This window comes from Nicotiana tomentosiformis, chromosome 1 (genome assembly GCF_000390325.3).
Source record: "Nicotiana tomentosiformis chromosome 1, ASM39032v3, whole genome shotgun sequence".
In the NCBI taxonomy this organism is placed as follows: domain Eukaryota; kingdom Viridiplantae; phylum Streptophyta; class Magnoliopsida; order Solanales; family Solanaceae; genus Nicotiana; species Nicotiana tomentosiformis.
In genome coordinates, this window is record NC_090812.1 from 73,213,131 (window position 1) to 73,239,937 (window position 26,807).

Consider the following 26,807-nt stretch of genomic DNA (forward strand, 5'->3'; position numbering starts at 1 on the left):
CCTAATAATACATCTGATCTCATTTTCATCATCAGTCTCTGATTCCTTATATATTCATTATGTAGGTTTAGGAAAGGACGTCGAGATGGGGCCTCTATCAGCTGACGATGATATACACGCCCATCCCCCTGCTTCGAAACAGGGCAAAGAGAAGAGGAAAAGAAAAGCTTCGAGTCCCTCGGCCCCTGAAAGGAAAAGACCGAGGAAGCGACCTGCGCAGAAACCTAAGAAACCCAGTGCCCGAGAACTTTCATCGGACTCACTCAATAGGTTGAGGGATGAGTCCGAGAAAGAAGAAAATTCTGAGTTAGTGGCCTGCGTGAGAAGCGCCTTCGAAATGCCTCGAGCCATGAAGGCCGTAGAAGAAACAACGGTTGAAGTCTCCGAGAGAGTCGAGACTGATTTGGCCCGAGCCAGTGAGGTCGAGAAGGAAAATGTGACCGGTACATCCTGGTCGGAAGATAACCCAAAGAAGCGCTTGGATGATTGACCTTTCTGGGTCGCCTTCGTTTACAACTTTTATGATAAACGAGGCCTAGGCGTTAAAAGGTAACTTCGGCGAAGGGGCCCAAGGAGTAGCAGATTCTTTCCATAATTTTTTCGACGGCCTAGATTCCACTGCTTCAGAGGATGTTACCGGTTTGGGCGACCTACCGATACCAAGGAAGATACCGTCCCCCGGAGCTGGCGGGTCCTCTTCGAGCCCGAAATTAGTGAATCAGTTCCCTGCTCCGAGTGTTGATCCTACTGGGAGGCGAGCAATTTATATGTCCATCCCAGAGGACACCAAGGTTCTTTCCACCCCGGTGGTAATTGCTAGTTACCTTCGGTGCTTGGTGATCGAAGAGGATCAAATCAAAATGAACGAGGTATAGGCGCCCTGGCTTTTCAACGAAGCTCAACATGCGCTGAATCAGGTAATTTCGCATATCCCTTTGTTATATACTTAGATTTAATAGTGAATAATCCTAACATCTTCCTTTGTGTTTGCAGGCCTCAGTGCTTCATCATGAGGCCTTTCTCCGATACCAGGAGGAGTTCAAGTGTCAGGAGCCCGAGACTCGTGAGCTTGCCGAGAAGAAGGATACTTACAAGCTTCTTACTGAGAAGCTTCAGGCCAAGTTAGAAGCGGCTCAGAAGGAGCATACCGGTTTACTCATGCAGGTAATACGAATATTCAATCTTAGCGATGATGATTCAGATACTTTGGCTAACGACCCGAAACTATAGGCTCAAAAGAGGCTTGACCAGGTCGAGCAGCTTCAAGCAGAGGTGGACGTGATGAAGGACGAGGCCGAAAAATGGAAGAAAAATATGGACCATATGGCCTCGAAAAAAGAAATTGCCTAGGCAAAATTGGCTTCTGTTGAGGTTCAGCTTCGGGCTGCAAAGGAGAAGAACTTAGTGTAGGCCAAAACGATCGAGGAACTCTAATCTCAACTCAGTTTAGCTATTTCTGGCCAAGAGAATCTGGCCAAGGAGTTTGAGGCTTCCAAGTTAGAAGTTATTACGGCCCTAAACAAAGCTGATAAAAGGGTGGCCCAGCTCAAAGTTGATGCCGAGGCTATATAGGAGTAGGAAAAAAGTATGGTGAAGCATGCATGGTAGGAATCCCGAAGGAAGACCCTCGAGGGAGTCCATGCCCAGAATTTCGACATATTGAACGAAATTGAGAACGCCAAGACATGCGAAGTCAATGCTCGAAGGCTAGCTTTTCCCGAGGAGGATTCCGATGCGTCTAAAGAATCGGGCGAGTCCGTTCAAATTTTGTACTGTTTCTTTTGTTGAGGCAATTTGGCCTATGTATATGACATGTAACAGGGCTATTCGGCCTTTGTAAAAAAAACTTTGATATTTATATAAGGCCTCTTTCATAGCTTTCAAATTTCTTCTTTGCTTTATTATTTATTTTCAAAAGTGGAGATGCCTTAGCATGAAAATATTAGGTTGTGTTCGAAGATTCGAACAAACCTTGCCTTTATCGCCTTTTTGGATTAATGCCAAATAAGCTTCATTCCCTCGAGTTTTAATAACTCTGACTGGCCTTAGCCTTTAAATTTCGGCAATGCTAAATAAGCTTCATGACCTCGAGTTTTATTAACTCGGACTGGCCTTGGCCGTTAAATTCGGGCAATGCCAAATAAGCTTCATGCCCTCGAGTTTTATTTACTCGGACTGGCGTTGGCCGTTAAATTCGGGCAATGCCAAATAAGCTTCATGCCCTCGAGTTTTATTAACTCGGACTAGTCTTAGCCTTTAAATTTGGGCAATGCCAAATAAGCTTCATGCCCTCGAGTTTTATTAACTCGGACTAGCCTTAGCCTTTAAATTTATGCAATGCCAAATAAGCTTCATGCCCTCGAGTTTCATTAACTCGGATTGGCCTTAGCCTTTAAATTCGGAAAATGCCAAATAAGCTTTATGCCCTCGAGTTTTATTAACTCGGACTGGCCTTAGCCTTTAAATTCGGGCAATGCCAAATAAGCTTCATGCCCTCGAGTTTTATTAACTCGGACTGGCCTTAGCCTTTTCAGTTAGGAAATGCCTACATTCCCCGAGTGAAGTGAATGTTCGAACTCGGATTAAGGTGGACCTTGGGCTTAATATCTGCAGGAAATTCCTTGAAAAATGCAAGTGCCATTTTTGAATATGAGATGTTTATACAGTCTCCTTTTTATTCGTATGCATAATAGCTGTACATGTATATACGTTTTGTACTTGGGATTGAATGATTTGAGCGGGCATGGTTCATTTGACCATTTGGCCCTTACAATAAATCCCGTTGGTCGAGGCCCTTCAATCACGGAGTCGAAATGCCTTGTTAAATCCGATATCCGAGGACATTGCCCCTCAGTGTTCAAGGTTGACCGATGAGAGGCCTCAAATGCTGTCATGATCATTGTCACCGATCTTATAGCCCACCCTCGATTTCTAAGTTAGCATGATTACTTGTTACCTTATTAAAAACCTTGCCGAAAAACCCATTTAGGATAAAAGCGGTACAACGAAAAAAGAGTGCAACGCGTGCTTTCAAACCTAGGATCTCGTATCATCCTTTATGAGTTGCCTGCAAGTGTCGGTTTGAAATGTAAAATAAGATAAACAGAAGAAAGAATTGGGGTCGTACCTTAGCAATAATATAGTTTTAAGTGATATACATTCCAGTTGTTCGGTAATTTTTCGCCGTTCATTGTTCCGAGCTTCTAGGATCCTTTTCCAGTGATCCCGATAATTTGGTACGGTCCTTCCCAGTTTGGCCCCAATTTCCCTTTGTTCGGGTTTCGGGTGTTTAGTATAACATTTCTTAATACTAAATCCCCAATATTGAAATACCGAAGGTTGGCCCTTTGATTATAATATCTCTCGATCCGCTGTTTTTGGGAGGCCAAACAGACAAGGGCGGCTTTACGCCTTTCATGTAATAGTTCCAGGCTCGTACTCATAGCCTCGTCATTTGATTCCCTTGTTGCATGTAGGAATCTGATGCTTGGTTCTCCGACCTCGACCGATATTAAAGCTTCGGTGCCGTAAACCAAAGAAAATGGTGTGGATCCGGTACTGGACTTCGAGGTTGTACGATACGCCCATAGGACCTCAGGTAGCATTTCTTTCCATTTTCCTTTGGCGTCGATCAACCTCATTCTGAGGTTCTGGATTATGGTTTTGTTGGTGGATTCTGCTTGTCCGTTCCCATTGGGATGGGAAGGAGTGGATAAGTTCCTTTTTATCTTATGGTCTTTAAGAAACTTGCTTACTTTGTTGCCAATAAACTATTTTCCGTTGTCGCACACGATCTCGGCCGGTATTCCGAATCAACATATAATGTGATTCCAGATAAAATCGACGACTTCTTTTTCTCTGACCTTTTCATATGCATGTGCTTTCACGCATTTAAAAAAATAGTCAGTTATAAATAAAATAAATTGGGCCTTACCGGGCACCCATGGAACTAGGCCACCGATGTCCATCCCCCATTTCATGAATGGCCATGGTGACAAGACCGAATATAACGGCTTTCCTGCTCGATGAATCATTGGAGCATGCCATTGACATCTATCACATTTTCGGACAAACTCCTTTGCGACTTTTTTCATGTCGATCAGCAGTAACCGGCTCTGATTAATTTTTGAACCAATGATTCGGCGCCCGAGTGATTTCCACGGGTACCTTTGTAGATTTCCCGAAACATGTATTCTGTGTCCCCTGGTCCCAAACATATCGCCATCAGGCCATCGAACATTCTTCCGACTAAGGTTCCATCCTCGGATAAACTAAATCGGGCTGCCTTGGTACGTAGGTGTAACGACCCGACCACTCGTTTTGAGATTTAGCGTGTCGTTTTGTGGTTTGAGACCATGAGTAGCTTCACTTCAAGTATTATGACTTGTACATGTGGTCGGAATTGAGTTTCGGGAAGTTCAGAGTCGATTTGGAAAGAAAATTCTAAATTAGGAAGCTTTAAGTTAGAGGAATTGACTAATGTTTGACTTTTGAGTAAACGATCTCAAAATCGGGATTTGAAGATTCCAACAGGTTCGTATGATGATTTTACACTTGGACGTATGTCCGGATAGGGTTTTGGACGACCCGGGAGCGTTTCGGCGCCTATTGTGTAAGGTTGGCATTTTGAAAGAATTTTATGAATTTGGGTTGAAGTGTATTTCAATGTTATTAATGTCGTTTGGGATTTTAAGCCTGGGAATGGCTCCGTATGGTGATTTTTGTCTTTGGTGCATGCCCGGACGTTGATTTGGAGGTCCGTAGGTCATTTCGGCGTCAATTAGTGAAAGTTGGAAATTTGGATGATTTTGAGAAGTTTGAACAGGAGTGGACTTTTTGATATCGGGGTCGGATTCCGATTCCGGAAGTTGGAGTAGGTTCGTAATGTCAAATGTGACTTGTGTGCACAATTTGAGGTCAATCAAATGTGATTTGATAGGTTTCGGCATCGAATGTAGAAGTTTGAAGTTCTAATTCATTAAGATCGAATTGGGATGTGACTCATGATTTTGAAGTTGTTTGACGTGATTTGAGGCCTCGAGCAAGTTCGTGTCATATTTTGGTACAGGTTGATGTGACTGGACAGGGTCCCAGGGGCGTCAGGTGTGTTTCGGGGTAGTTTCAAATAAATTTTGAATGAAAAGTTATTGCTGGTTCTGCTGGTTTTTGGGTCGGGGCTGCAGGTCTCGCAAATGCGAGGTTTTGATCGCATTTACGAGGGTGGGAAATTTCTGAGGGGTTTGAATTTACGAACATTTTATCGCTTTTGCGAATCTGTCCTCTTCGCATTTGCGAAGAGTTTGGTCGCAAATGCGACCTTGGCAGGGATGGCTCTCCTTCGCATTTGCGATGTTTTTGTCGCAATTACGACCATCGCATTTGCGAACCAGATGTCGCAAATGCGACGTCTGCGACTGGAGAAAGGGCTTTTATTTCGGGACTTAGCTCATTTCCCTCATTTCCCACTTGGACTTAGGCAAATTTTGAGAGCATCGTGAGAGGGGTTCCATCAACATCAAAGAGGTAAGTGATACCCATGTATTTTGAGTTAAATAATTGGATTATACATAGATTTTAACATGGAAATTCATGAAAATTTGTAGAAATTTGGGGTTTTGGTTGAAAACCTAAAAATTGGTATTTTTGGATTTTAACCACGAATTTGGGCGTGAAATTGAGAATAATCTATTTATTTGAGTTCGTGAGGCTATGAGTAATGTTTATCTTCATAAATTTTTGGAATCCGAGCACATAGGCCCGAGGGTGATTTTTATCGACTTTTCGAGCAGAGTTTGGAATTGTTGTAAATTGGATTATAATGAGTATTAGAGTATATATTTATGGATTTGCACATTTATTGACTAGTTTTGGAGTGATGGGCATCGGTGTGAGTTGTTAGAAAGGCTTTGGAACCGGTTATGGAATTTCTGAGCGAGGTAAGTCTCTTTTCTAATCTTGTAAGGTGGAATTAATCCCATAGGTAAATTGATTTAATATGTGCTTCTATTTGTGGAGGCTACGTACGCATAAGGTGACGAGAGTCTGTGCGTAGCTACTATTATGCTTATGTTCGGGTAGTCTAGGACCCAAATCATGTTATACTTGCAATGTTTGTGCCCTACTTGTTAATTTAATTGCTTAAACCATATTGAAATTTGATAAAGGAATTGTAAAAGGTTAAACTTGATTTTCTTGACCGTTAATGAGAATTTGGTATTCCGTTGAAAAATTTTCCCTTAATAAATCTTGAATTAGTTGTTGTAAATGTATTTTCTCTTTTGTGGAGTGGGCCAAACGCCTCGGTAGCAGATAAATACATCTATGGTTCGCGTCGTTCGACCCTCGACAGTGTACAGTTTAACTATTTATGTTGGATCGGGCCGTAAGACCTCGACATGATTTGCGCATGATAAATCTTTGAAATTAATAATAATTGATATTGCCTCATTGGCCTGAGATACAAAATGTTAAATAAGGGGAATAAATTTGGAAACATTTCCTATTAATAAAAGAATTGTTCACTCACTTCTTGTTATTGAGTTTACAGATGTTTCATACAATCCATGCTTAAGTATAATATCGATATTTATTGTTAGCCCATAGTAAGTGTCGGAGTCGACCCCTCGTCATTACTTCTTCGAGGTTAGACTAGATACTTACTGGGTACGCGTTGATTTACGTACTCATACTACACTTGCTGCACATTTTTGTGTTGGTGCATATATGTCTAGCAGACTTGTGGGTGCAGAGGCGAGGCTATTTCAGTGATTTAGGTGAGTTGCATCCCATGTTGCGAATTCGCAGCACACAAAGTCTCCATCAGAGTTATCTACCCTCTCTTGTCTAATTGTACTTTCAGACAGATGTTGTGTTTCTAATATATTTCCTAGTTGATGCTCATGTACTTGTGACACCGAGTTTTGGGGGTGATTATGGGCTGTATTGTAGTTGTGAAAACACTATCATTTACTTTGTAAAGTCTATCTCTTACTATTTAATTGAAGGAAATTATAATTTCAAAAATACTGAAATGAGTAATTAAGTTAATCAATTATTGTTGGCTGTCCTGACAGTAGTTTTAGGCACCATCATGACGTCTAATGGAATTTAGGTCGTGACAACTTTAAAGAGAAGATATCGTTATTCAGTTCAGAGTGAGGTAATGGTTCTTGTCAGGAAGAGAGACTCCACGAATCATTTATTCGGCAGATGGTTATGAGTTTTACCCATCTTTTTCGTCGTGGCAGTATTGCGAGAGTTGGAACAGTACTTATAGTTGTCACGAGGCGTGTTGTGGGCACCAGATTTGTGAAATTTCAGCTATTGTGGTCAAGGGATGTAATTATGGTCATGTGAATTATGCGGTGTAGGGTGTGAATTTAGCAAAGGTATACTATCATGTTTTGGTACGGAGTCTGGTGATTGATACGGTGTTCGTGTGTTAGAATCTGGTATCGTGGAGAATTTCGAATGTTGGAATTTGGCTCTAAGGCTTATTTGACTAAATAAAAGGGAGAAATTTTAGACTGGCTCAAGCTAATGTGCCTAACTGGGTTATGGTAGCACGTTTAGGTACATGAGGTATTAAACAGTAATTTTGGACAACCCCAAAACAGTTCATAGCACGTTCGAGGATGAACGTATGTTTAAGTGGGAGAGAATGTAACGACCCGACCGGTCGTTTTGAGCTCTAGAACATCGTTCGATGGTTTGAGGCCATGAGTAGATTCACTTCAAGTATTATGACTTATACGTGTGGTCGGAATTGAGTTTCGGGAAGTTCGGAGTCGATATGGAAAAAAACTTCTAAATTCGGAAGCTTTAAGTTAGAGGAATTCACTAATGTTTGACTTTTGAGTAAACGATCTCGGAATCAGGATTTGAAGGTTCCAACAGGTTTGTATGATGATTTTGGACTTGGGCGTATGTCCGGATCGGGTTTTGGACGACCCGAGAGCATTTCGGCGCCTATTGTGGAAGGTTGGCATTTTGAAAAAATTTCATGAATTCGAGTTGGAGTGTATTTCAATATTATCGATGTCGTTTGGGATTCCAAGCGTGGGAATGGCTCCGTATGGTAATTTTGGTTTTAGGTGCTTGTCCGAACGTTGATTTAGAGGCCCGTAGGTCATTTCGGCGTTAATTGGCAAAAGTTGGAAATTTGGATGATTTTAGAAGTTTGACCGGGAGTGGACTTTTTGATATCGGGGTCGGATTTTGATTTCGGAAGTTGGAGTAGGTCCGTAATGTCAAATGTGACTTGTGTGCAAAATATGAGGTCATTCGGACGTGATTTGATAGGTTTCGGCATCGAATGTAGAGGTTTGAAGTTCTAAAGTTCATTAAGATCGAATTGGGGTGTGACTCATGATTTCGACGTTGTTTGACATGATTTGAGGCCTCGAGAAAGTTCGTTTCATTGTCACGACCCAAGCCGATGGGCCGCGACGGGCACCCGGTACCTTACTCAACCGAGTACCGACGTAACGTATCTTTCTTATTACATCATCATATACACGTGACATACGGGCCTAATAGGCCAACATCATCATTTATAAACTCAAAACATAGGCCGACAAGGCCGTACAATCTTTCATGTACACGACATATGTCTACAAGCCTCTAAGAGTACATAAATGTCATAAAGGTCAGGACAGGGCTCCGCCATACTAATCAGTACATGTCCTAATCATACTGACCACATAAACAACTCCGGAACAATGGAGTGCACCAACATCTTCCGCTGAGCTGATCGCCTACTTGGAGGACTCTCGACCTGTCTATCGAGACCTGCGGGCATGAAAAGTAGCATCCCCAGGCAAAAGGGACGTCAGTACAGATAATGTAAGGAATGAAAATCAGTAAATAATAGACATGAGAGAAACATGGAGTAAAAGACTTGACATGTACGTCTGCATAGCTCTGTGAATCATTTCATTTTTATAATGTCATGCATATGCGTATAAATATTATACCATGCATTGGTATATGCGTTCATAACATCATCAAGCCTCTGAGGGCATCCCATCATATAATTTCGGCCATTATGGGCAAATCATCAACGTATACCAGCTGATCAGGTGGTGGTGCTTATATAACGCCGTAACCTTTTCCCATATCTCCTATACATATAAGTACATATATATATACGCGCATATAACGTCATCTGGTCACGGGTCAATGTATATGTATAAATGCATAAGAAATACATTAATAAGATTTCTCGGAATGTCATAAAAATAATATGCCTGTCGGATAAACTTTATCAAATATGTATTTTTCTGAGACCCATGAACAGAAGATATAATAATAATTTACATGGGGAATCAAGAATATAGACACCCCTAATATTTCTATGAATAGAGTCATTTATAGAAGTTGTGTATTTTGCTTGTTTCATTTGTATCATTTGGACCATGCCAAAAGAAAGAAGGGATAGCCTTAACATACCTGAGTCGATTCTCTTGACAATCCTCTAACACGCGTTAATTGTGACAAAACACAGAGCAAATCATATGAAAAGCTCAAAGCAATCACGTTGCTATGCAAAGAAAATTTTGTCCGAAACTTTTCCTTAAGAGCTTAGCAACAATGTTGCTATTTGGAAAATGAATTAACATTGCTATGTTCTTAGAAAGTGATTTGTATAGTAACGTTCTTGGCTGAGACTCTCTAAGAGGTTAGAAAGATATGTATCTCTTTCTTAAGAATGAATGTATTAAGAATGGACTTGTAACTCTTTTCTTAAAAGTGGACGTGTGACTCACGTTTTAGACTTTGCCACATAATAGTATGACTTTAAGAGTCATCTAAATATTAAGGGAGGGGCTACCACGTTTTGCCCTCTTAAAGTTATCCAAATTATTGATAATTTATTAATTTTCCACTAACCAATAATTACCCAATTATTCACATAATTAGAAATTATCTTAAATTACTTAAAATACTACTCACTTTTAATATACCTTATACATCTTACTATCATGGTCACGTAGTACCTTGTATGGTACTAATCCATAAATACCGGGTATTATAGCTCGGACCATATTTTTTTTCCAAATCGACAATCTTCAATGAAACTCATTATCTTTGATTCGTTCACCCTTTAACCTTCATGGCACTTTACTTATCGCGTGTTATAAGTAGCATAAATGCTTATAACCTCAAAAATAATCTCATCCCCGAGTCTATGTCGATTAACTTACGACGAAGCTTTTACGTACGAAAATGCGGGATGTAATATCTTATTTCTGAGCTTTCATCAATTTACTTATGGCATATTTTTACGTACGAAAACATGGGGTGTAACAGTCATATTTTGGGACAGGTTGATGTGATTGGACAGGGTCCCGGGGGCGTCAGGTGTGTTCCAAGGTGGTTTCAGATCAATTTTGGATGAAAAGCTGTTGCTGGTTCTGCTGGTTTTTGGGTCTAGGCTACAGGTCTCGCAAATGCGAGGTTTTGATCGCATTTGCGAACTCGCATTTGCGAGGAAGGAGTATGCATTTGCGAGGGTGGGAAATTTCTGAGGGGTTCGCATTTGCGAACATTTTATCACTTTTGTGAATCTGTCCTCTTTGCATTTGCGAAGATTTTGGTCACAAATACGACCTTAGCAGGGGTGGCTCTCCTTCGCATTTGCGATGCTTTTGTCGCAATTGCGACCATCATATTTGCGAACCATATGTCGCAAATGCGACGTCTGCGACTGGAGCAAGGTCTTTTATTTCGGGACTTAGCTCATTTCCCTCATTTAATATGTAAATTAACCCATAGGTAAATTGATTTAATATGTGCTTCTATTTGTGGGGGCTACGTACGCACGAGGTGATGAGAGTCCGTGCATAGCTACTATTATGCTTATGTTTGGGTAGTCTAGGACCCAAATCATGTTATACTTGCGATGTTTGTGTGCTACTTGTAAATTTAAGTGCTTAAATCATATTGAAACTTGATAAAGGAATTGTAAAAGGTTAAACTTCATTTTCTTGATCGTTAATGAGAATTTGGTATTCCCTTGAATAATTGCCCCTTAATAAATCTTGAATTGGTTGTTTTAAATATATTTTCTCTTTTGTGGAGCGGGCCGAATACCTCGGTAGCAGATAAATGCATCTATGGTTCGCGTCGTTCGACCCTCGACAGTGCACGTTTTAAATATTTATGTTGGATCGGACCGTACGACCTCGACATGATTTGCGCATGATAAATCTTTAGAATTAATAATAATTGATATTGCCTCATTGGCCTGAGATACAAAATGTTAAATGATGGGAATAAATTTGGAAACATTTCCTATTAATAAAAGAATTGTTCACTCACTTCTTGTTATTGAGTTTACAGATGTTTTATATAATCCATGCTTAAGTATAATATCGGTATTTATTGTTAGCCCATAGTAAGTGTCGGAGTCGACCCCTCGTCATTACTTATTCGAGGTTAGACTAGATACTTACTGGGTACGCGTTGATTTACGTACTCATACTACACTTGCTGCACATTTTTGTGTTGGTGCATATATGTCTAGCAGACTTGTGGGTGCAGAGGCGCGACTATTTCAGGGATTTAGGTGAGTTGCATCCCATGTTGCGAATTCGCAGCACACAGAGTCTCCATCAGAGTTATCTACCCTCTCCTGTCTAATTGTACTTTCAGACAGATGTTGTGTTTCTAATTATATTTCCTAGTTGATGCTCATGTACTTGTGACACCGGGTATTGAGGGTGATTATGGGCTGTTCAGTATTGTAGTTGTGAAAACACTATCATTTACTTTGTAAAGTCTATCTCTTACTATTTAATTGAAGGAAATTATGATTTCAAAAAATACTGAAATGAGTAATTAAGTTAATCAATTATTGTTGGCTGGCCTGAAAGGGGTGTTAGGCGCCATCACGACCTCTAATGGAATTTGGGTCGTGACAGTAGGGCCCTCGATTCTTTTGGGTCCGAGGGTAGTTTTCCGGTCCTTATTTATTCCACGTACTTATTTCTCCAGTCCCAAGTTAGGCTCATTGAATTGATCTCAGCGTGGCCTTGTTCCATCACCGATCTCATAAGCTGCACAATTTCTCCCGAGTTGATGGCGTTGTCTTCGACTGACGATCCCAAGTTTGTGAGGCCATCAGCTTCACTGCTTTGATCCCGAGGTATATGTTGCAAAGCCCATTCTTTGAATTGATGCAATGTGACCTGCAACTTGTCCAAGTATCTCTGCATTCATTCTTCCCTGACTTCGAATGTCCTATTAACCTGGTTTACCACAAAGAGTGAGTCGCACTTGGCTTCGATCACTTTTGCCCCCAAGCTTTTGGCTAACTCGAGGCCTGCAATCATGGCCTCATATTCGGCCTCGTTATTAGTCAATTTCATGGTCTTAATAGATTACCTAATTATATTACCAATCGGTGGCTTTAGTACAATGCCAAGCTCGGATCCTTTCGCGTTTGAGGCGCCGTCTGTGAAGAGGGTCCAGATTCCCAAAGAAGTCCCCGAGTCAATCGATAACTCTCTTTCGACCTCGGTAATTAAGGTCGGCGTAAAGTCGGCCACGAAATCTGCCAAAATTTGTGACTTAATGGCGGTCCGCGGCCGGTACTCAATACCGTAACCACTTACTTCTACGACCCATTTTGCCAATAGGCTTGAGAGTTCGGGGTTATGAATAACGTTTCTTAACGGGTATGTTGTTACGACACATATGGGGTGACATTGGAAGTATGGTTTTAATTTCCTAGAGGCTCTTAGTAAAGTGAGCGCCAATTTTTCTAGGTGGGGGTATCTAGTTTCGGCCTCACCCAAGGTCCGGCTAACATAATAAATCGGAAATTGCGTACCTTGCTCTTCCCGAACTAGGACTCCACTTACCGCTACCTCAGATACTACCAAATACAAATATAGTTGTTCGTCTGCCCTCGGTGTGTGAAGTAGTGGCGGACTCTATAAATACCGCATAAGTTTTTCCAAGGCCCGTTGGCATTCCGGGGTCCATGTGTAGTTGTTTTTCTCTTTCAGCAATGAGAAAAATCGATGACTCTTATCGGAGGACCTCGAGATGAATCACCCCATGGCGGCAATGCGCCCGGTTAGCCTTTGCACGGCCTTCTCGTTGTCCACTACCATGATATCTTCGATAGATTTGATTTTGTCGGGTTGATCTCGATTCCTCGATTGGATACCATGAATCCGATAAATTTACCTGATCCAACTCCGAACGCGCATTTTTCCGGATTCAGATTCATGTTGTACTTCTTCAATATACCGAAGGTTCCCTACAAATGCTTTAAATGGTCCTCTGCTCACAGGAATTTAACCAACATATCGTCAATATAAACTTCCATCGATTTTCCTATTTGTTCTTCGAACATCCGATTTACTAGGCGTTGGTATGTGGCACCGACATTTTTTAATCCAAATGGCATTACATTATAACAGTATGTGCTATTTTTAGTAATGAAAGAGGTTTTTTCCTGATCACCCAGGTCTATCTGTATTTGGTTGTACCCGGAATAGGCATTTAGAAAACTGAGGATCTTGTGGCCGGCCGTGACATCGATCGTACGATCGATGTTGGACAAGAGAAAAGAGTCTTTGGGGCATGCTTTATTCAAATCTTTGTAATCTACACACATTCTTAGTTTATTCCCTTTTTAGGGACTACCACTGCGTTTGCTAACCAATCCGGGTATTTAAACTCTCAAATGGACCCTATTTTTAGGAGTTTAGATACCTCGTCCTTGATGAAATCATGTTTGACCTCGGAGTGGGACCTCCTCTTCTGCTTGATCGGATTAATTTTTGGGTCCATGCTTAGTCTGTGAGTGGTTATTTTTGGTGGGATCCTTGTCATATCAAGATGGGACCAAACAAAACAATCTATGTTAACTATAAGAAATTGAATAAATATTTTCCTGGGCATGTGACCTTTCGATCGGGCAAATGCTCGATTAATACAAACTGTTCCAGCTCTTCGACCGTAGATTTGGTTGCGTTGGAGTCATCAGGGATTATAAAAGATCGGGGAACCCCGTAATCATCGTCTTCATAAATCTTTTGCTTATCTGATTGGACTGTTACCAGAATTGGTAATTGCTATTTGGCCTCTGGGTCAGCACCAGAATTCGGTTCCTTTGGTATTGAGAGCGTTGATATCGGAACCACTTCTTCGATGGCAAACATCTCTTTTGCGGCCGATTGTTCCCCATAGATTGTCTTGATCCCCCTGGGACTGGGAATTTTAACACTTGGTGAAGAGTCGAGGGTACTGCCCTCATGTGGTGGATCCATGGCCTTCTGAGAAGGGTGTTGTACCTCATGTCCCCTTCGATTACATAAAACATGGCCTCCCATACGATTCCGGCTGTATTGACCGGTAATGTTATCTGCCCTTTGGTGGTTTCACATGCCATGTTGAACCCGTTTAGGACCCGGACTACTGGCACGATTTTCTCTTGTAGATCGATCTGTTCTATGACCTTCGATCGAATAATGTTGGTCGAGCTGCCTGGATCAATTAACACACGTTTGACTCTAGTTTCATTTACGAGTACAGATATTACCAGTGCATCATTGTGAGGTTATATGATCCCTTTCGCGCCCTCGCCACTGAAGGATAAGGCTCCTTTAGGTATGTAGTCTAGAGTTCATTTCTCCTTGGTGACGGAGATTCTGGTGCATTTCAACATTGGCCCTTATGGGATGTCGGCTCTACCGATGATCATATTTATGACATCTTGAGGTTCGATCTCTTCTTGTCCTGTTTGTTTGGTAGAATCCCTATTTCTAAAGTGGTTCTTGGCTCGGTCGCTTAAGAATTCTCGAAAGTGCTTGAATAAACGAGCTACTTCTTCTCTCAGTTGTCGACAATCTTCCGTTCTATGACCGTGAGTGCCATGATATTTACATATCTGGTTAGGGTCCTTTTGAGCTGGATTGGATTGTAAAGGTCGAGGCTATTTGGTATTACTGATGTTCCCGATAGCAGATACGATAGCGGCATCATCGACATTAAAGTTGTACTCTGATAGCCTTGGTGCTTCTTTATGCCCGATGGTCCTGTCGAAGATATTTTTAGTCATGAGACCCCGGTTGCTTCGACCTTGGTCATTTCTCCTGTCATTTCTTACGGGGTTCCGCCCCGATTCACTATTCCTTCGGTCTCTATTATAGGGCCGATATCGATTCCCGTTTGATTGGTTCATGATCGATATCCCTTGTGGCTCTATCGAGAATCCTGGAGGGATATATAGACTTTGAAGGTGCCCCGAGTTGATCATCTTCGACTCTGATTTTTGACTGATACCGATTTTGTACATCGTTCCAGGTAATAACGGGGTATTCTATCAGGCTTTGCTTTAACTGCTGCGAAGCCACTGAGCTTCGAATATTGAGTCCCTGAGTGAAAGCCTGAACATCTCATTTTCCTTGCTTTAATCATCAGTGATCGGCGTCAGATCAATTCGTTCCATTTGAAAAAGGGACACGAACTCCCTGAGCATCTCATTTTTCTTCTGTTTGACTTTGAAAAGGTCTGATTTCCTGGTTTCGATCTTGATGGCACCGGCATGTGCTTTTACGAAAGAGTCTGCAAGCATAGCAAATGAGTCAATAGAATTAGGAGGTAAGTTGTGATACTATATCATGGCTCCCTTTGACAGGGTCTCCCTAAATTATTTCAGCAAAACAGATTCGATTTCGTTGTCTTCTAAGTCATTTCCTTTGATGGCACATGTATAAGAGGTTATATGCACGTTTGGATCGGTCGTTCCATTGTACTTAGGTATTTCGGGCATACGAAATTTCTTGGGGATCGGTTTTGGGGCCGCACTTGGAGGAAAAGGTTTTTGCACAAACTTTTTGGAATCCAGTCCCTTCAATTTCGGGGGTGCTCCTGGGATTTGATCTACCCTGAAATTATAAGTTTCAACCTTTTTACCGTTTGCTTCGATCTTCTTTTCCCCTGACTCTATCTGCTTTGTCAGCTTCTCGAGCATTTTTATAATTTCGGGGTTAGTCCCCGACTCTTGTTCATTCGACCTTACCACGGTCGGTTCCATTCTGTGGGTGACTTCTTGGGGTTGATCGGGTTCAATCCTGCTCGGTTCCTGGGTTTGGCTCTGTAACTGAGCTATCGCCACCTGTTGAGCTTGCAACATTTCGAAGATCATGCGTAGGCTAATCCTGTCTTCTTCAATGTTCTGTGTGTTTCAAGCTGCAGATCGGGCTCCACCACGGACACTATTTTTAGGGTCGGTACGCAAGTTCGCGCCGATGGCCACATGTGAATTTACATCGATCGGATCTGCAGTCTGAATCCTAACGACATCAGCGGGTGGCCCCGCATTAGCGGGCGCCATGTTGTTATTCTCACCTTGATGACCAACCTCGCTGTCGATATGTAGAGGTGCCAATTGAGAGTTTGTCATTTTTGGCCTGAGATCAAAGATACTTCAAAGAGAAAGTGTAAAGTAGTGTGTGTTATGAAGATTTGTATCAAATTACCACTATTATCTTTAGCCCCACGGTGGGCGCCAACCTGTTTTCTCCCAAAATCGGATAATAATTGAATTTATACGCGGTTTTAAGGATATGTGATCTAATTTGATACAAAGTCAGAAATAATATTTAATATGGAAGAATAAGTAGAAAAATAAATGCAAACCGTGCAGATGGAACAACTTAAGCCTCGCAAGGTTAATTTTCTTAGAATTTAGATGTGATATTCCTGAAGCCAGAATAATATGAACAAAGCCGAAAAAATAGTATCTTGTTCTCTTAAGTATGTTACAACGTGTCCAATGAATTACTCCATTCCCTTTATATATACAGGAATATGAAACCTTTAAGACATTATTTTATAGGAAATTATGTAGACCGTTGGCTCGCTCTTTTTTACTTAATCCCGTAATTTCCGCCATAATGATTGGTCAATGGCGAGAATCACGAATACTTGTTGTGTGAGTTGACAAAGTTTTTCTTTGAGGTCATTAGAAGCGGAGTCCGTCGTGCCCCCGATAAACTCGAGGGCAAATCTGATGGGCTTGTTCGAACTTCAATCATCGATATCGAGCTCAGTTACATCTGTAACTTCGATCTCTTACGTAGGTGCCGAGCTTTGACGTATTGTTCCAAATGCCTTGATCAAGCATAGAGCTCGGTTCTACCCGTATACACTTTACTTTGCTCAAGATTGTAGACAGGAAAGATAGTCTGATGGAGCAATTCCCCTATTATCATGAGAAGTTAATTGCTTAAATGATCACTTACGTGAATGTAATTAGTAGTAAATTCACGTATTGTTTTGTCATAATAAAATCATCTTACTAAAGGTAGTCCCTCAAATGAAGTAATAATTATTATCGAAAATTGCAAAGGTGCCGATTAAGTGATCTAAAATAGCTTATCAAACTAAATGCTATTTAGTTGGCATGTCATTTAGGACTCGGACCGATTTGTCCATACTTAACCCATTAATACGCGACCCGTCTCCCATATGCGGGTTAAATAAAAGAGAATCTTACGAAAATGTCCAAAATAAATCCAAACTTACCGACCTCTAGTCATATTACAGATTTACCAACATTAGTCAAGTACATACAAAAATAAAAAAACTCAGATAAATAAAGATTCCTTCTCTCCAAGAATCACACGCAAAGATTTCCTTCCATATTTTTAAGCGGGATCAACAACATTAGATGCAAGACGGAAAAGAAATTCCATGGATGAGGTAGCAAGCAAGGTAATGAAACACAAAGAAAAAACATATATAAGATTCCAAAATCTAAGCAAAAAGGGACCCTTTTTAGTGAGTATGGCTGAAATTCATTGAAAACATATAGATGAATCAATATACAAAATTTGAAGAAGATTGGAGGTAATTTGGACTAGATTTGAGTCAAAATTCGCAGTTGAAATCAAATTTAAAAATTCTTCTGCGACACATGTATCTCACACATAAATATACATGGATATATATGTAATACATATTTGATACACATATGATACATATGTGATACACAAATGATACATAGTGATAGTGTGATACACATGTCATCTTTTTTCATGTTCATCTTCTACTTCGAATTTTCAATTCAAACTACCTCAAAACTCCACCACTCATCCTAAAACTGAGGATTAAACTAGTTAAGATGTACCAAATCTATTCCAACAACACCGAATCAAAAAAAAATATTTTGATATTTTTTTTTACTACAAATAGTTAATTGGCTAATATTGGTAGCATTTAGCTATATTGGTAATATTTTACGAATTGGCTAATTTTTGTACTAATTTACTTATGCGATGACATAATTGGTAGTTTCTCTAAATAAAGCCCCTCCCTTTTCTTTTTCTTTTTCTTTTTCTTTTTAGTGTTTTTTTAAGTTGTTCTTCTTTCTAGGTGCAAGGAATGAAGCATTATATTAATCTCCCTTTTCCCTTTCATCTTAGTTAATGAGCAGTATTAATCTAAGAAGATTCTAATGATCAAATTAAATGTCTAAATAATTGCCTCAAAGCACTTGCAACCTCTGAAGAGACATAGTATTTCCAGAACGGAGTGCCTCTTCACCAAAAAAAGTAACTTAAACAATGCCAAGGTGTAGTTTAAAAGCTCAGATTAGGTAAAGTTTAGTCGCTAATGCTTGTCAAATATTCTATTAATCCAATGAATACTCGATTATCCTAAATCACATAACAAACAGTTTCGTTATTCAACGTAGACCAACGTTGATGTTTCGTACGGCTAATTTTTCTAATCAAAAAGCCCTTTTGTTTTTCCTCCTAGTAATGCTACGTTGGTATAAAATATCGTTACTTCATTGCCAACATGATAGATGGATAAGGTTATCAATAATAATAATAGTAAAGGGTCTCATTAACCCACAAGTTGAAACCATTCACATTTATCTTCCAAACTTGTCCTTGATATGTATTGTTTGAAAGAGGAGGGAGAAACAAAACTAATGGTTGTTCCATGTCACTATTGCTATTATTATTTTGAAACAATTGTACTTTTGACCTTTTAATTATTAGTAGTTCTGATTTTAGTCCTTCTGAAATTTATTAAATACATTTAAACCCTGAATTAACTTAAGTATATGTTTTTCATCCCTTCAGAGTTCAGATATGAAATATGTCAAATTAAGAGTAATTCTTATAACTATATATTACCCTTGAATGTGCAGTAACAACGAGAAATTAATACAAAATAAGAATAGTTAAAAGATTTAACAGTTAATAATTTATATCATATATGTGAAGATTCACAAGCAGTAGAATAAAAATTGCGCATTTCAATTGATTGAAGGTTAAATCATAAATGGCAATCAGATATCATAACTAGGATCAAACTTAAAATTTGTCAATATTTGAAGGACCAAGAGCGCAAATTTTATTCCCTGTCGCTTGGGAGTTTCCAAAAGCCGCATTTAGCTAAAGTTTCTTCGTTTTTCAATTAATCATGCAGGCTGTTTCTTGAATACTATAAATAGAACAGGTTCTTAGAATACTGGACAAAAGAGAAAGAAGCGGAAATTAGAAGGAGAAAGAGAGTCGAAAACACATTTGATATACTATACAATTATGGTGATTCAAAGGTTGGAAATGTGCATAGGAATGGTGAAATTGGCGTTTGAGTTCGTTGTTGTGTTTGTAGAGGCAGTTGGTACTGTTATCTCACAAAACAATTCTTCTTCCTCTGCCAACAGAAATTACGTTGCTACAACGCCTTACATCGGCCTTCTTCCATAAATTGTTTATTTTTTCACTTCGAATATTCAGTATTATTTGAAACTGGTCCGACTTATTCCATTTTCATAAACGTTGTTTTTTCTGAATTCCCGAAAAAACCAGAAAGAATACAGGCAAGGAACATATGACAACTGCAGTTTAGCTTCTTCTTTTTTTCTCTCACTGAGAGGAGCCTTTGTATAATGTAAAGTCAGCTTCAGAAGAGCTTTCTTAGTAGAGAGGTGTTAGATTTTAGTTTCTTTTTTGGGGTTAATTATATTTAGTTGATGTAATTTGTCGTGAGATTATTAATATGTTGGCAGCTTTGAAGTTTGATCATCCACACCACCTTTCTTATTAATCATTCAGCTCAGTTTTCCTTCATTATTTTTTGGTTAATTAATGGAATTTCTTATACAAAATTTAAGCTAAAAAGAAAGCTTGGTGAACTTTAATGGGATTAATCAAGAAAATTGTCAACAAGATTCAAACGAATTAGTAGAAATAAATAAATAAAAAAGAAAATAGATAATGACGAAACTTTTACGGACAATTTAAAGTAAATTATGTTCCGCTAATAGTAAAGCACGAAATTTTAGTTTCTCGTCCGTATTAAAGTATCAATTATGCAGATCTTTATATTTGGTAGAAGTTAATTTGGAGTTTTGGACAATATTGCTGAAGTTAAAAAAAATTAAAGTTGAAGTTGAAAAGAGTATTTTTGTAAGGCGATTAACTTAGAATCTTTATTTGTGATTAATTCAATACAACATGTGTTCTAATAGCGAATACTTCCTAAAATTAGAATTCCAAGAAAAAATAGAATGTTATTTAACGTTTTTTTTAAAAAACTGGATAAAATGTTTACATGTCAAAGCTAGTTATTTTTGATTGATGTGTTCAGATGAGAAAATACGAAGGGAGCTTTCTCATTTGCCACCTAAAGTACTTCCCAATTTTTTTCACTTTTACCTTGAAACTTTAATTCTCTCGTCTTTAATTTCCATATGCTTTATTTATTTTATTTCAATTAATGATTCAACCAATTGATGATTAGGGTGAGTAGATACATATGTAGTCAATTTTATCTTTACTTAACTATATAAGATAGTTTTCTTTCTATGAATAGAATACAAAATCGACTTAGTGGATACGGGTCTATAGCCAGGATGATTGTCCAAATTCTGAAATCAAATCAGCTTAATGTATCGACTAGAAAAAAAATGAGAAAAAAGAAACGAATTTAATAAACTTTACTCTCTTACAAATTTTCAAAATTGTGGCATAGTAAAAGCAATGGGATGGTTGCATTATTTGAAGAATTAGATTAATGTTATGAAATTAAAATTATAAAATAAAGACAAATATATAGAGAAACTGATATATTATTCAAACTTCAAACTTATTTAGATAATGAACTGAAATCTTCTCTAATTATAGAAGAAAGCAAGCTGCTTCTGCAAGCTGCTGTGTAAGCTGCTACTGTACCAGATATAGATAATCTTCTATCGGGGGTAATGTTTATCTATAACGGGGTACCGAAAGGATAAGCTCATTGTACCAGATATAGATTATCTTCTACCGGGGTAATGTTTATCCATAACGGTGTACCGAAAGGATAAGCTCATTGTACCAGATATAAATAATCTTCTACCGGGGGTAATGTTTATCCATAACGGGATACCAAAAGGATAAGCTCATTGTACCAGATATAGATAATCTTCTATCGGGGTAATGTTTATCCATAACGGGGTACCGAAAGGATAAGCTCATTGTACGAGATATAGATAATCTTCTACAAGGTGTGATATTTATCCATAACGGGGCACCGAAAGGATAAGCTCATTGTACCAGATATAGATAATCTTCTACCGGGTATAATGTTTATTCATAACGGGGTACCGAAAGGATAAGCTCATTGTACCAGATATAGATAATCTTCTACGGGGGATGATGTTTATCCATAACGGGGTACTGAAAGGATAAGCTTCTTCAGGAGACTTATTTCCAATAGAGTATTAAATAGATAAACATATCTACGGCGGAGTCTCATATAGATAAGTTTCTTCAGGAAACTTATTTACAACGGAGTACTAAATGAACATCCATAATATAATATATTTATAACACTCCTACTTGGATGTTCATTAAAAGATAATGTGCCTCATTAAAACCTTACTAGGAAAAATCCCGTAAAAAAGAAAATTCTAGTGAAGGAAAAAGAGTACACATATTTAGTAATACACATAACTAGTTGTCTCATTAAAAACCTTATAAGAAAAACCCGGTGGGAAAAATCTTAGTAAGGAAAAAAGAGTATAACGCGTATTTTACTCCCCCTGATAAAAATTCTGTTTCAAATATTTGAGTCTCCGCATTCCAATCTTGTATACCATTTTCTCAAAAGTTAAAGTTGGCAAAGATTTAGTGAATAAATCTGCCGAATTGTCACTTGAACAGATTTGTTGCACATCAATGTCACCATTTTTCTGAAGATCGTGTGTGTAGAATAATTTTGGTGAAATGTGCTTCGTTCTATCTCCTTTTATAAATCTCTCATTTAATTGGGCTATGCATGCAGTATTATCTTCGTATAAAATTGTGGATCTTTTATCACATTCCAAACCATATTTTTCTTAAATAAAATGAATCACTGATCTCAACCATACGCATTCCCTACTTGCTTCATGAATAGCTATTATCTCAGCATGATTTGAAGAAGTAGCAATAATAGATTGCTTTGTGGAGCGCCATGATATGACAATACCTCCACATGTAAACACGTACCTGGTTTGAGATCGAACTTTATGTGGATCCGATAAATAACCTGCATCTGCATAACTAACATGATCTGCACTACCTTTGTTAGAATAAAATAAACACATACTAAGTGTTCCCTTTAAATATCGCAATATATGCTTAATCCCGTTCCAATATCTCTGTGTAGGAGAAGAGCTATATCTTGCTAGTAAATTAAAAAAAAAGCTATGTCAGGCCTTGTAGCATTAGCAAGATACATAAGTGCACCAATTGTACTAATATAAGGTATTTCGGGACCAAGTAGTTCCTCATCCTCTTTTGAAGGTCGGAATAAATCCTTATTCACTTCAAGTGATCGAATAATCATTGGTGTACTCAATGGATACGTTTTGTCCATGTAAAAGCGTTTTAAGATCCTTTCTGTATAGGCAGATTAATGGATAAAGATCCCGTCTGCTAAATGTTCAATTTGTAGACCAAGAAAAAGTTGTCTTTCCAAGATCTTTCATCTCAAATTCTTTCTTAAGATATTCAATTGCCTTTTGGAGCTATTCTAGAGTTCTAACAAGATTTATGTCATCAACATAAACAGTAAGTATAACAAATTCTGATGTCATTTTCTTTATAAAAATATATGGACAAATAACATCATTTATGTAACCCTCTTTCAGCAAATATTCACTAAGGCGATTATACTACATACGCCCAGATTGCTTTAAACCGTACAAAGATATTTGTAATCTGATTGAATGCATTTCTCGAGATTTTGAATTTGCTTCAGGCATTTTAAATCCTTCATGGATTTTCATATAAATTTCATTATCAAGTGAATCGTACAGATAAGCTGTAACTACATCCATTAGATGTATTTCAAGTTTTTCATGTAGTGCTAAACTGATAAGATATCGAAATGTTATGGCATCCATAACAGGTGAATATGTTTCATCAAAATTAACTCCAGGTCGTTGTGAGAATCCTTGTGCGACAAGGCGAGCTTTGTATCTTTCAATTTCATTTTTATCATTCCTTTTTTGCACAAAAACCCATTTATGACCAACTGGTTTTATACCAGCAAGTGTTTGGATTACTAGTCCAAAGACCTCTCTTTTAGCAAGTGCGTTCAATTTTAATTGAATTGCGTCTTGCCATTTTGGCCAATCAGATCTTTGTCGACATTCTTCGACAGATCAGGGTTCAAGATCCTCACTATCTTACATAATGTTAAGTGCAACATTATATGCAAAAATATTATCCACCATTATTTCAGATCGATTTAAATTAATCCCTTTACCAGTAGAACTTATTAAAAGCTTCTCACTCACTTGAGTCTCGGGTTCATTGATTTCTTCAGGAATCTTAAAACTAATCAGATCTTGGGTCTCTTCAGGAGATCCCTTCATAGTATCGTTTTGATCATTTGTCGATTTTCATTTTCGAGGATTTCGATCCTTAGAATCCAAATGTCTACCATGCTTCAGGCTTGCTTTAGGTTCACTAGCTCTCATGCTAGTAGATGGTCCTGTTGGGACATCAATTCGGATAGATACATTCTCTGCAGGGATATGTGACTTAGTTATCCTTTTCAAATAAGTAAATGCGTCTAGCATTTGATTTGCTATATTTTATAAATGGATGGTCTTCTTGACCTCCTGATTACATATAGGGGTACGTGGGTCAAAATAAGATAATGATAAAAATTTTCACACAATTTCTCTTTTAATTTTTTTTCTCTCCCCCTAATTATGGGAAATTTATTTCATCAAACCGACAATGTACAAATCGAGTAGTAAATAAATCTCCCGTCAATGGTTCTAGATAGCGAATAATAGAGGGTGATTCAAACCCAGCATATATTCCTAACCTTCTCTGTAGCCCCATCTTACTGCGTTGTGGTGGTGCTATTGGCACATATACAACACATTCAAAAATTCGTAGATGGGAAATATTTGGTTCATGACCAAAAACTAATTGTGACAGAGAATATTTATTATAATGTGTCGGTCTGAGACGGATAAGTGATGCTGCATGCAAGATAGCATGGCCCCAAACAGTAGTGGACAATTTTGTTTTCATAAGTAGTGGTCTTGCTATCAATTGTAGGCGTTTAATAAATGACTCTACAAGGCCATTTTTAGTATGAAAATAAGCTACATGATGTTCAGCTTTTATCCCAACTGATAGACAATAATCATCAAAAGCTTGAGATGAGAATTCTCCAGCATTATCAAGGTGAATAGCCTTTATAGGATAATCTGGAAATTGTGTCCTTAATCGAATTATTTAGTCTAATATCTTTGCAAATACCAGATTGCGAGATGATAGTAGGCACACATGAGACCATCTTGAAGATGCATTTATTAGGGCCATAAAATATCTAAACAACCCACTTGGTGGGTGAATAGGTCCACATATATCCCCATGTATACGTTCTAAAAAGGCAGGGGATTCAATGCCAACCTTCATTGGTGATGGTCTAGTGATCATTTTGCCTTGATAACAAGCATCACAAGAAAATTCATTATTTGTAAGAATCTTCATGTTCTTTCTCGAATTTTCAGTAATTCATCTCATCATTATTGATCCAGGATGGCCCAAACGGCCATGCCAAAGTACAAAAATATTTGAATCAATAAACTTCTGGTTTACGATAGAGTGTGCTTCAAAAACATTCTTTTCTATAATATCTTCTTGAATAGTACAAGCCAGAAGATAAAGTTGGTAACTTTTCTATAATGCACTTCTGGCCAAAAACATTCTTTGTAATACAAAGATATTCCATATTCATTTCATCTATCGTCTCAACATGATACCCATTTCGGCGGATATCTATAAAACTCAACAAGTTTCTTTGGAACTTAGAGGAGAATAATGCATTGTCTATAATAAGTTTTATTCCCTTAGACAGAAATATAGTGGCTTTTTTGGAACCTTCAATCAAACTTATATTACCAGAAATTGTTGAAACATTTGCTTTTTCCTTATGCAAATAAGAAAAGTATTTCTTATCTTTGAATATGGCATGAGTTGTTCCACTATCAATTATACAAATATCTTCATGATTGGTCTTTGATCCAAACATAATTTGAGGATTATCCATATTCTTCAAAATGACATAAACAAAATAAATATGATAGTAAACATCATTATCAAAGCACAACTTTTATTTATGTACAACAATTACATAAACATACTATCTACTACAATCAACAAAAAATAAAATATTTATATTTCTACAGATTAATCACCGATCACATGACTTGTTTCTCCTTCCGGGAGTGCAAAGTAATCAGGTACATCCAAATGCATGAAGTCTAAATTATCTTCAGAAATAAAATTTGCTTCAACATTTTTCTCTGTCTTCTTGAGGGAGGCTTGATAAAGTTCAACCAGGTGCTTTGGCGTACGGCATGTACGTGACTAGTGCCCTTTTCCTCCACATCTATAACATGTATTTTCCGCCTTTGCTGCTTGCACTGCTTTATGCTTTTGTTCCTTTCTTTTCCACTGTTGGTGGTGAGGAGGGTTCTTTGGTACATTATTATTACCATGATTAGAATTTCTTTCCCGACCACCGCCATGACCACGACTGGGGCCACGTCATCTTCCACGCTTAGCTTGGTGGAAGTTCGTCTCATTCACTTCAGGGAATGGATAAGAACTAGTAGGTCGGCTTTCATGGTTTTTCATTAATAGCCCATTATGTTGCTCGACTACAAGAAGATATGAGATTAGTTCAGAATACTTTTTGAATCCCATCTCTCGATATTGCTGATGCAGAAGCATATTCGAGGCATGAAAAGTGGTGAAAGTTTTCTCCAACATATCATGATCAATAATATTATCACCACATAATTTTAATTTGGAAATAATTCTGAACATAGCAGAATTATACTCACTGATAGATTTAAAATCTTGTAACCTTAGATAAGTCCAATCATGACGTGCCTGTGGAAGAACGACCATCTTCCGGTGGTCATATATATCTTTCAAATTATTCCACAATATGACTAGATCTTTAATAGTGAGACATTCCATTTTCAAGCCTTCATCAAGATGATGGCGTAAGAATATCATTTCTTTGGCATAGTCTTGGTTTGATGCTTGATTTTTGTCCTTCATGGTGTCTGCCAGGCCCATCGCATCAAGATGTATTTCAGCATCAAGCACACAAGACATGTAGCTTTTGCCCGATATATCCAGGGCTACAAATTCAAGTTTAGAAAGATTTGACATTATTTAGAAAAAGAAAGTTCGTACCTCTGATACTTTCAAAGTATTTGCTCGAGATGGCAGAGTCTCGTGTTGATAACGTGTTATGAA